Raw genomic sequence first — 10,991 nt, 5'->3', positions numbered from 1 at the left:
GAGCACACATTGGAAAATTGTTTCATCCAAATCCCCAGTTTGGTGCTCCAGCACTCGTCAGCCAGCATGTAATGAAATGTACCTTAGTTCCGGTAGCTCTAAAGAGTATACAGCTGATCCGGCATTTTGATATGTGAACAGTAACCCTAAATGACCACCAGGCTGAATACTTTCATGAGGCTGTTCTAGTAACAAGACTGCAGTGAAACACTTAGCAAGTTATGCTGGCGTAATAATGCAAACTCTCTATTTAACATATGATGCAAGTCAGTGATGCTGGAGGCACAAAACTAAATACTGTGAGGTAACAAGAGCTAATATGAACAATCATGCCTTTAAGAGATATTGTCAATATAAATTTTCCTGAATGAACTAAAGTTATCCTTAGAAGCATTCAGAGAAAGACAATTTTGCTAAATGCCATTTGCCAGATTAGGCCTTTTATGAACCAGTTGCAAATGTAAAGAATCTGGCTTTAAAACCATGCTGTGCATGCTCTAATGCCAAAGTAGTTGCATACAAGCAATTTGTATACTATACTCCTAGTTTTATGGTGGGCCTGTATTGCATAATTTCCACCCAAGGTAGTGGAAAGTATGTGCCATAAAACAGACCTCTGCTTGCTGAAACCGACAAATAAATACTGGCTTTTTAAGGCAGGAAAGAAGTTACAAAGTTCCTTCTGCAGGTTTTGAACTTCAGCCTAGTTATTTGAAAAATATCAATCCCTGACCAGCAATGATTGAAGTTTCAGCAAATAACATATCCATTGTAACAGTGGAACCGCTCTCTTATTTGAGGAACGACTTTTCAAAAGCCTGCGTTTCATGGTGGCTGTCAAATAGCCCTGATAAGAGAAACCTGTCACGACACACAACCAAGCCCCCGTATCACATTTTCAACTATACCCTCATGATGTAGCTTTAAAGTAAGTGTTAAGCAATACAAATACAAATAATTTCATTTCGTTCATGATTTAAAACGGGTGTATACATACAAAGACAACCGTACAAGATGTGCAGCGCATGGTAGAGAGAGATAAGGCAGGTGGTTTCTTGACACTCACGAAGTGAACAAGGGAAGGAAAAATCTCAGGGTGCTTGCCAACGTTTCGACAAGATGACTTGTTTTCGTCTGGGATCAACATATCCAGAGGAAACTTAGAATCTCTCAAGTACAGGGTTGTCCACTCTTAGTGCGAACACGCAAGCACATGGCTGTGCTCTTTGGAGGGCCACTGCGTCTGACATTGCCGCACATCGTAGTGTAACAGATGACGCAAAGCACCACATCCAGGTACATCTCCTTCCGCACCATTTTGCAGCAATGAGTGGCTGTGCCGCACGCAGTGGACCTCTAAATAGTGCGGCCACGCGCTTACATGTTTGCACTAAATGTGGCCAGCTCTGTACATTCCGGAACTTGCGTAATTATTTGAAAAGGCCTTGCACATGGTAAGAGGTTTCCCAACCGATATTTTCTCCCTCCTTTCCTGCTTTCTTTAATTTATCGTTACCTGACGTCACTTCTCGGAACCTTGGCTCCCACACCCCCCCCCCTTCTTTTTGACTTTTCTCCGAACCTGCCCTCGTTTTCTCTTTTTCTTTCAAATTATTTTGCGCCCCTACCCACCCTGGTATTTTATTCTGCCATGCTGCTTAATTCCTTTATCCTAGTTTTTCAGGTAAAGGCAGCCAGCCATACCAAGCCAACTGTTGCGGCTGGACATAAAGCCTTTCAAGCCCACTATCTCTCCACGCTCTATACCCCGGGATTCCTTTCTACTGAATTGGCTTTTTCTTTTCAGTTTTGCAGGTCAGCCGGTTAATTCTCTTTAGCAGCCATCATGCCTGGTCAAGGTTCACGCTCCCCACCAAACGCCCTTGCCATATCGCACCCTCGTCCCGCACATCAGGCCTTTCTCCTCGAAGTGAAAGCCTAACTTAAACCCCACCAATGATGAACGCTTTTACAGACAAAGACAAGTCCTCTTATTGAAACGTCGGCAAGCACCATGAGGCTTTTTCCTCCTTTATTCAGTTTGTGAGATACATGGGACAGGTGTTGAAGCAGCCATACCACACTAATACCCCTGTCACACGGGCACTGCAAAGGCCTTTGAGAATCAGGTCCTTATATCCAAAGGCGTAAGGAGTGCAGCAACACGGCACAAATGCTGCACCTTTGCCGCTAAGGACCTTGGAGGCGAAAGCGCTCGTCCGAGACCTTCGGAGCCCGAAGGCGCGGCCTTCGAGAACCTGTGATCGCAGTGCCATCCAAAGTCAAAAAGTAAAAGCAATAAAAAAATAGATACAGCTAATAATGTTTGAAAACATTTTTTTTAAATACGAAAGGTGTGTCTGGTTTTGGTTTTTGTACGGGTGTTTATGTTTTATCTTCAAATTTCAAGACTGAAAGTGTTGCGGCAACACCGAGCGCCCTTGGTGGCCAAGGCAATACAGGTACAAAACCTTCTCCTGCTGATGAGAGTAGCTGGTGCAGTACTTTTAAGGAAGCAATCAGAATAAAAAATTGTCTAAGCTCCACAAATGAACAGAATACACCACTTTAATTTTAAAACACTCACTTCAGCCACCTCGAGCATAGCAGCGGGTGCTAAGCCTGAACGACTTTCACCTTTAGGCTGCACCGTGTAGCTGCGTCGCTGCTCCTATAAGCTTTCGCTCCTTTGGTGAAAAATGGTGCCTTTGCTGGAAAGGCCTTCGAGGAATTCCGTGTGACAGGGGTATAAAGCACATTTTTTAGTGACACGAAAGACTCAGTGCCTTTAGTTCTGACCACATTCTGAATGCTTTGGTGGCTTAGTATATCAAAATACTGGACATGACAAAAACAGTCAGTTAGTGAGAACTATTATTTGCTATAGCTGAAATTATAACATTCTCCTAAAATAATGAAAAGAAACCACCAGCACTGACATAAATGTACAAGTTGGCTCTAACACACTGACATGTCAATCTAGTTAAACGTAAATTCCGTTTTCGCACTTCAAAACTGCTTGCATTATTTCTAGAAAAGGGGAGAACAGAAGCTCATACATAGTGCCAAAGAAAAGAGTACATAATAGTACCACTTATGAGGTGTTTATCGGCGACTGCAATGAGCAAGGCTGTGTAAATGGCAATAAAGAGTTGCAGAAAATCAGAAATAAGCGCAGTTCAATTGAGAGCTAGTCTGGGATCTGAGTGTATTGGCCGCCATTACTTTAGCAACAAAATGATACTGTACTAATTATACCTGAAGCAGAATAGCTTTACCCCTTGCAAGTTCCGAACTATACCCAGTACCAAGTAGTGCTAAAAGCAGCCTGAATTTTTCAATCAAAACTAAGCATGTGAAGTAAAATAGGACAGGTTTGATGGTTATATTGTTTCACTTCTTAAGAGACTAAAGACACCAAATTTTTCCTTGCGTGCTTTCTTCTTTCAAACGATGCATTAGGCATTCGTATGCATGGAGTACCCTGTGGTATTCGTGTACGACCACTAAATAATTTAAAATTGAATTTCTTCTGAACGCTGTTTCGGTTTAATTAGTCGAACAATGACTATGACGTGTAGTTGGTGTTTAGGAGTATAAAAAATGGAGCACATGGAGCATAAAAATGGGCTATATAATTGCTGACACATCAGTTTTTGCCATTTCAGGTATCGGAAGAGGCTGGTTTAAATGCCGTAGTGAATTAAAACTACATATTAGCGATTATGTTAGTTTTATAGTGCATCATGTTACCAAGATACCAAATTGGCGTCACAGTCGTCCTTCAGTTGACGAAACCGAAGCAGCATAAGAGAAGGAATTCAATCATAAATTATTTAGCAATTGTAGGGAAATACCACCCAGTAATCCATGTATTCTAACGTCTAACACATCATTTGACCGAAGAAAATGCTCAATAAAATTAGGTGTCTATAGGCCTTTCAGCACCCTATGATAAGGCATCAGGTTATAATTCAAATTTTATTTACCATGCTGTGATACTAGGTCAGTTGATTGATTTTAACAATTCCTGACAGTTCATGCTTCTTGCTCATTCCATTCGCCCGATATTAATTTTGTGCAATGATCTTTTCTGGCCACTGCATGTGCACAAATGTCAAGGCATCAGTCACCAACAAAGATGGGTGTTAAAAACTGATTGAGGACAGAACTGAAAATTTAAAAATGCACAAGTCTTTCGTTCTCAGAAGGCTACAGAATTCGTTTATGGGTGTTTCACATCCCAAAGCGACTCCGGCTATGAAGGATGCCGTAGTGAAGGGCTCCAGAAATTTCGACCACTTGGAGTTTTTTAACGTGCACTAACATCTAACAGTACACGGGCATCTAGAATTTCGCCTCTATCGAAATTCGACCGCCGCAGCCGGGATTGAACCCAAGTCTTTCGGGCCAGTAGCCAAGCGCCATAACCACTGAGCCACCACAGCGGCTGTACAGAATTCCTTTCCGCTAAAATGAATGCTCGAAATATCATCGTGAAGAGTATAACGTGCGGCCACAAAAAAAATCACTATTTTTCATTTTTTCTATGAAAAGAACGGGCAATTACAGTCAACGCTGCTTAAATTAGCTATGGCTTAAAGGTTTAATGTCTACTTTGAGTAATTGAAAGGGGGGAAGTTATTCTAGCTCCCTTCTCCCTGGCATTGGATTGACTGGTAGCTTCACTCTAAACTGTGATCAGCCCTCGACGCACTTCCATGTCAAAGTACTAAGAAGTAACTCACAGCATCCAGCATGATGCGGCACTTCTTTGCCATCAATCGATTTCCTGGCACTTCGAGGTTCCTGAACACATTAAATATCAGTCAATATCTGCACTGTACATGAAATTCCTCATGGTGTGGTGCATCTTGCCAGAAAGCATGATAACTAAGTGGATAAGATAAAGAAGTTTGTGAGGATAACGTGGCCACAGCTGGCACAGGACATGGTTAACTGGAGAGGTATGGGAGATGCCCTTTGTCCTGCGGTGAATGTATTCAGGCTGCTGCTGCTGATGATGATGAAGACAAACGCTGTAGCATTGGTCCGGGGCGGCCGAGTGAAAGGAGCTATGAATCAGTGGCTTGAAAATAACGCAAGAGCATTCACTGGACAAAGAGTAGGAATTTATAGACTGAATGATTATTATGTGTCTTACGAGTGCATGCACTTGAGAGGTGATAGTAGGTGTCCATCGCAGTTTTGAGTCTGTCGAGATAACACATGGGGTAAGGTATCCCCTGTTTTGCTGCCGAAGGCAAAATCGTCAGCAGCGAGTGGAGTTGCCTTGCTGTTCACTGTCAATACATACTGCTCAAAGTAAAGGAAACTAGGGTATAAAAAAATACAGGATTTCATATTATGCTTTGGCCAAATGCAGTGAGAATGAAACAGACTAGAGACTTGTCATATGATGTTTGCACTCTTTACTTTGCACCAGAGGGAAAAAATTTGTGTACAGCTGACCTACTGCTTGCCACTGTCCTAGAAGAAATAAATCCAGGTCTCAGAAAGTCTACCAAGAAAATACTGATGCTGAATGTGCATTTCTCTGAACTGTTCTGAAATATGCAGATGTTACCAATTTTTTTAATACCTGATTACATACTGTAATCTTTGCAAGGAATATGAGGTTAATGGACTGGGGAAAAAATGTCAGGAATGGTACCTTTGGTACTCGACACTTGGACAAACAGCTGACCCTCTGGGCGTCCCCAGGAGCTCTGCTACCAGGCACCCCTAGCAACAGTAGTAAATTGTCCGGATCCAAAGGAGCCATGCGAATGACTGCTGAAAAGTCAAGTTTAAGGACAGCAGATACATGAACACAAAACCGGTTTCCAACGTTGTTTCAGTGAAATGAATGGTTTCAAATCTCTAGACTATATCTGGTAGTACACAAATTATTAGGAGACCATCTCCTGCGCAGAATCATCTCAAAACAGATTCGACACGCAGTACCAACGTGGACTTTTTGTCTTTAACTGAATCCAAAAGTTTATGCTGATCGAACAATGTTACTTCAAATAGAGACAAAGAGCGCATGCACGTTTTACTGATGTTATCGTGAACATAACATGCGACGAGACGCAGGGTTACAATACAAACAAAAAAAACCACTTTCAAAATTTGAGAACAAAAGGTTCACCTTCTCACAAGTTCGCCAAACCGGAGACGTTGCCGAGTGGCTGCCGCCAAAGTCACTCGCATTGCACAGAAACAATAAAAATGCAGTGCCGCGGACTTTCCTTCAGAAATTTCAGTCGATTAAACTTCCAACTGTTCGCACCGACTACCTCTGCAAGCGTGCCTACAAGTTGGCAGCGCAGCCACGCCATTTGCAATTTACAGAGCTGTACGGGAAATTCATAGCGCCATACGCGTATTCGCGTTCATGCTCACGTCTCTGACGTCGCAAAGGCGCACAAAAGCAAAAACATATAAGTTGTATTTAATTTTACGGTAGCTTTTTTACCTGACAACCTGAATTGTTAGATATATTAAGTTTTTTCTTTTCGTTGCATGAACGTTCATACAACCAGCTGCAGCGCAGCTTGGCCATGGCTAGCCATGACGAAGTCGAAGCGCTAGCCAAGCCCGCAGTCGGAAACATGCGCGCAGTTAGCGCAGTGTGGAGTTGAATGAACAGGCGCTTTGTAATGGGTTTTTGTTCTTCCGTGTTCGCTGCGTGCGTCCTGCGCGTTGTGTGTCGTTAGTGTGTGTGTGTGTGTGTGTGTGTGTGTGTGTGTGTGTGTGTGTGTGTGTGTGTGTGTGTGTGTGTGTGTGTGTGTGTGTGTGTGTGTGTGTGTGTGTGTGTGTGTGTGTGTGTGTGTGTGTGTGTGTGTGTGTGTGTGTGTGTGTGTGTGTGTGTGTGTGTGTGTGTGTGTGTGTGTGTGTGTGTGTGTGTGTGTGTGTGTGTGTGTGTGTGTGTGTGTGTGTGTGTGTGTGTGTGTGTGTGTGTGTGTGTGTGTGTGTGTGTGTGTGTGTGTGTGTGTGTGTGTGTGTGTGTGTGTGTGTGTGTGTGTGTGTGTGTGTGTGTGTGTGTGTGTGTGTGTGTGTGTGTGTGTGTGTGTGTGTGTGTGTGTGTGTGTGTGTGTGTGTGTGTGTGTGTGTGTGTGTGTGTGTGTGTGTGTGTGTGTGTGTGTGTGTGTGTGTGTGTGTGTGTGTGTGTGTGTGTGTGTGTGTGTGTGTGTGTGTGTGTGTGTGTGTGTGTGTGTGTGTGTGTGTGTGTGTGTGTGTGTGTGTGTGTGTGTGTGTGTGTGTGTGTGTGTGTGTGTGTGTGTGTGTGTGTGTGTGTGTGTGTGTGTGTGTGTGTGTGTGTGTGTGTGTGTGTGTGTGTGTGTGTGTGTGTGTGTGTGTGTGTGTGTGTGTGTGTGTGTGTGTGTGTGTGTGTGTGTGTGTGTGTGTGTGTGTGTGTGTGTGTGTGTGTGTGTGTGTGTGTGTGTGTGTGTGTGTGTGTGTGTGTGTGTGTGTGTGTGTGTGTGTGTGTGTGTGTGTGTGTGTGTGTGTGTGTGTGTGTGTGTGTGTGTGTGTGTGTGTGTGTGTGTGTGTGTGTGTGTGTGTGTGTGTGTGTGTGTGTGTGTGTGTGTGTGTGTGTGTGTGTGTGTGTGTGTGTGTGTGTGTGTGTGTGTGTGTGTGTGTGTGTGTGTGTGTGTGTGTGTGTGTGTGTGTGTGTGTGTGTGTGTGTGTGTGTGTGTGTGTGTGTGTGTGTGTGTGTGTGTGTGTGTGTGTGTGTGTGTGTGTGTGTGTGTGTGTGTGTGTGTGTGTGTGTGTGTGTGTGTGTGTGTGTGTGTGTGTGTGTGTGTGTGTGTGTGTGTGTGTGTGTGTGTGTGTGTGTGTGTGTGTGTGTGTGTGTGTGTGTGTGTGTGTGTGTGTGTGTGTGTGTGTGTGTGTGTGGGGGGGGGGGGGGGGGGGGGGGGCGAACGCTGCATTGGAGTGTACAACCGCCTGCTGTCCCGTGCGGCATCGGTGGCCCTGCACGAAAGAGGAGACTTGAAGCCGACGGAAAAGCTGCTCTCCCTCGTGGGACTGCAAGAAGTCGTGGGACGCGCGTTTCGGTGGATGATTCCGTTTATCACGCCAAAAAATTCAGCACTAGCCAACAGCAATGATGAGCTGCTGCTGCATCATCATAAACACCTGTGTGATGTTTGTGACAAGCTTGTTGGATGTGAACGTGGCCATGAATGGTATTCGCCGAGCAGCGGCCCTCAGGGCGTGGCACCAGTGGATACCTGAAGACGATTACTGTTTGCCAGCGCCCTGGCGCCTCGCATTCAACCGCATGCTTTGGCGTTAATTATTTATATCTGAATTTCACACGTAGTTGCACTGTGGCAAATATTACAAGCGCATCGTTCAAACGTACCGTCTGAAGAGCACCCTTTTTCATTTTTTTAGGAAGGGGGTGGGGGAAATTACCATCTGCTCAAATTTAATGTCACTATTATTTTGAGCTTATTTTCTAAACATGTGCGTGGTGGCACGTTCTCGCCTCTTGGTTGCACTGTAAGCAATGCATTTATTGGGCAGAAGTTTATTTCCTGTTGTGTTGGCACAAGGTTAATGATTGTCATTGTACTGTGGTGCCATGTTCAAGCAAACACATCATTGTACACTCTCCTTGCAGAATGTCTAATGAGGTAATAAATTACTGAGCAGCGAGTATGCACTGTGGTAAATGCGAGGAACACTACTGAATTACTTCACACTTGCCATGTTCTGTTGTCGTTAGTGATTACGTATGCCTTGGCGCCTGCTTCTTTCCAGTGTAGGGGCGAGAGGCACGTCGAGCTCCACTTAGCGGCTTTTTTCCCTCCACTCTCTACTGGTCAAGATGGTAAAATAAACTGAACATAATGCCTGATTGCTCAGATCTAGATTAGACTACATTTCACTTATTTACTCTCAGGGCCGATCGGCATCGAAGAGAGGAGTGACTAACATAAATACATGTGTAGGCAGAATAATTAAAATGATTATACACAGCAGACTTGAACGCATCGGATGCAGTGATGGACACAACGAAGGCAGAGAAGATGTGACAGTTGGAAACGTAGAAAAGTAGAGATCTGCGTGAGTTTGTACGCGACTTAAGGTGAGCACTAGAAAAAAAATTAAAAAGGTGCAGAGGACTCAGGCCAGAGTTAAAACTGTAGTTTAACCGAGGAAAGCACCTCCCAGCAAGCCAAAATGTGCACATGCAAGCAGTTATGTGAACACAGAACATAGAAAATGAAACTCCTTTTTGGACAGAAGGAAAGCTAAGGCACATTGCATATTGTGATGTTGCTTAAAAAGTTGGTGTATAGTTGTTCCCCTTCATATCTGGTCCTTCCACACCCAGCAACTGAAATGCCATAAAAAAGGAGCATCTCCAATCACTCTAATTACATGGGAGGTGCACATCGCCAGATGTCAGAGGCTTGGTGTCTCCATCTTGCAGACTAGCTAGTTTGGCAGATATAAGCTTTACCGCATGTAAGAGGCATGCAGTGCCTTTGTACAAAGCTACATGCGGTAGCTTTGTAGTTTTGCGACGTAAATAATGAAACTTATGTTTCATTATTTACGTTGCAGTAATATGCTAGCACAGGCTAGAAAGTTGGTAAGTGAACAGAAAAAAAGAATGCTCATGCCATATCTGAGCCACGTTCTTAGTATTATATAAAAAATAGTGCAAATAAGGAATTACTCATTTTTGTCAGCTTTTTCTTTCTGAGCATCGATCTTTTGCAAGTTAGCAAGGTTCTACAGTCTTCTGTGCCTATCGGCTGGCCCGCTTGTTTGTCAAAGCTGCCGAGTACACAATGGGTTGTGTCAGTGCAAGCTAAGTAAACGATGGATAAAAAATTCGTGCTTTCAGAGTATTTTCAGAAAAAACTGCTATTTCCTACTCAAGATGGGGGAACAGCAACGATGGTGCACATCCTCCTTGTCACTGCAGCAATTATGGCTGCTCGCTGCTCTTTGGCGGCGTTTCATTTATCTGCAGGAAGAGCAGGCATGAATGGGCGGCAATAGGTACCTACTAAGTTAAACATTGCAATGAGCAATATTCTGTTGTGTCTGTGCTTTTGTTATCCATGAAGGAGTTGGCGTTTTTGATTGATGGTTGTGTAGCAAAGATGTAACTGCTTCATTGCACTGCATTCAAATATTTGTTTGCCCATGCTTTTGGTTTTCTCAGTGGTTCGTTTCCTTACCAAACGGCAGACGGAAATTCGGCTTTCAACTTGTGCACTTTCATCATGTTTGCAATGTACTTTCAGCTGGTGTTCAATTTCACTTTGGAGAAGGTGTCCAACCGTTGTCTGTGTCTAAATGATTTCTAACAGTTGACCTCATTACGCAGCATTTCTCACAGAAAGCAAATGTTGCAGTAACATTTTTTATTAAATGTTTCTCTGTCATATGGCTAGCAACGTAGCAAAAACATTTTTTCATTAAGTCAGCTTTTACCATTATAGCAAATTAAGGCATTTGTTATTTAACGTTGCTCACAATTTGTACCAATCACTCAACCTTGAAGCAACATAATGTGTTATCACCCTTCCTCGAATTTTCAGCTTTGCACATGGTGTTAATCTCATTAGACGTGCTCACGGTCATTCGCCATGCTAGTTTGCGGACCTTATTGGCTAAGAGTAAACCAGACAGACCAGAAATGGGAGGTAGTGTGACGCCTATAGTCCGCGGGCCAACGGTTCATTGTGTAAAAGTGGCGTCACATCATAAGCATCTTCTGTTTTGGCTGCCTTTAAGCAAGTTATTAGTGCGTTTGGTGGCACACACAGTCGATGGAGTCAATCGTCCTGTTGTGTTTAGTTTTGATCCCTAAAATTTAATGTTTAGGATTTTTCCCTGCAACGATTACGGCGGAACACTGACGTTTCCTTCAATACTGGACTGAAGTACGGTCATTCCCTACGTTTCATTCAAAGCAGAAGTGGTTCCATTTTTAAAACGTACATAGTCTACGTTAT

This window comes from Amblyomma americanum, chromosome 1, assembly GCF_052857255.1.
Source record: "Amblyomma americanum isolate KBUSLIRL-KWMA chromosome 1, ASM5285725v1, whole genome shotgun sequence".
Lineage (NCBI taxonomy): Eukaryota > Metazoa > Arthropoda > Arachnida > Ixodida > Ixodidae > Amblyomma > Amblyomma americanum.
The sequence above is the reverse complement of the archived record's forward strand: the minus strand, read 5'-3'. Positions refer to the sequence as shown.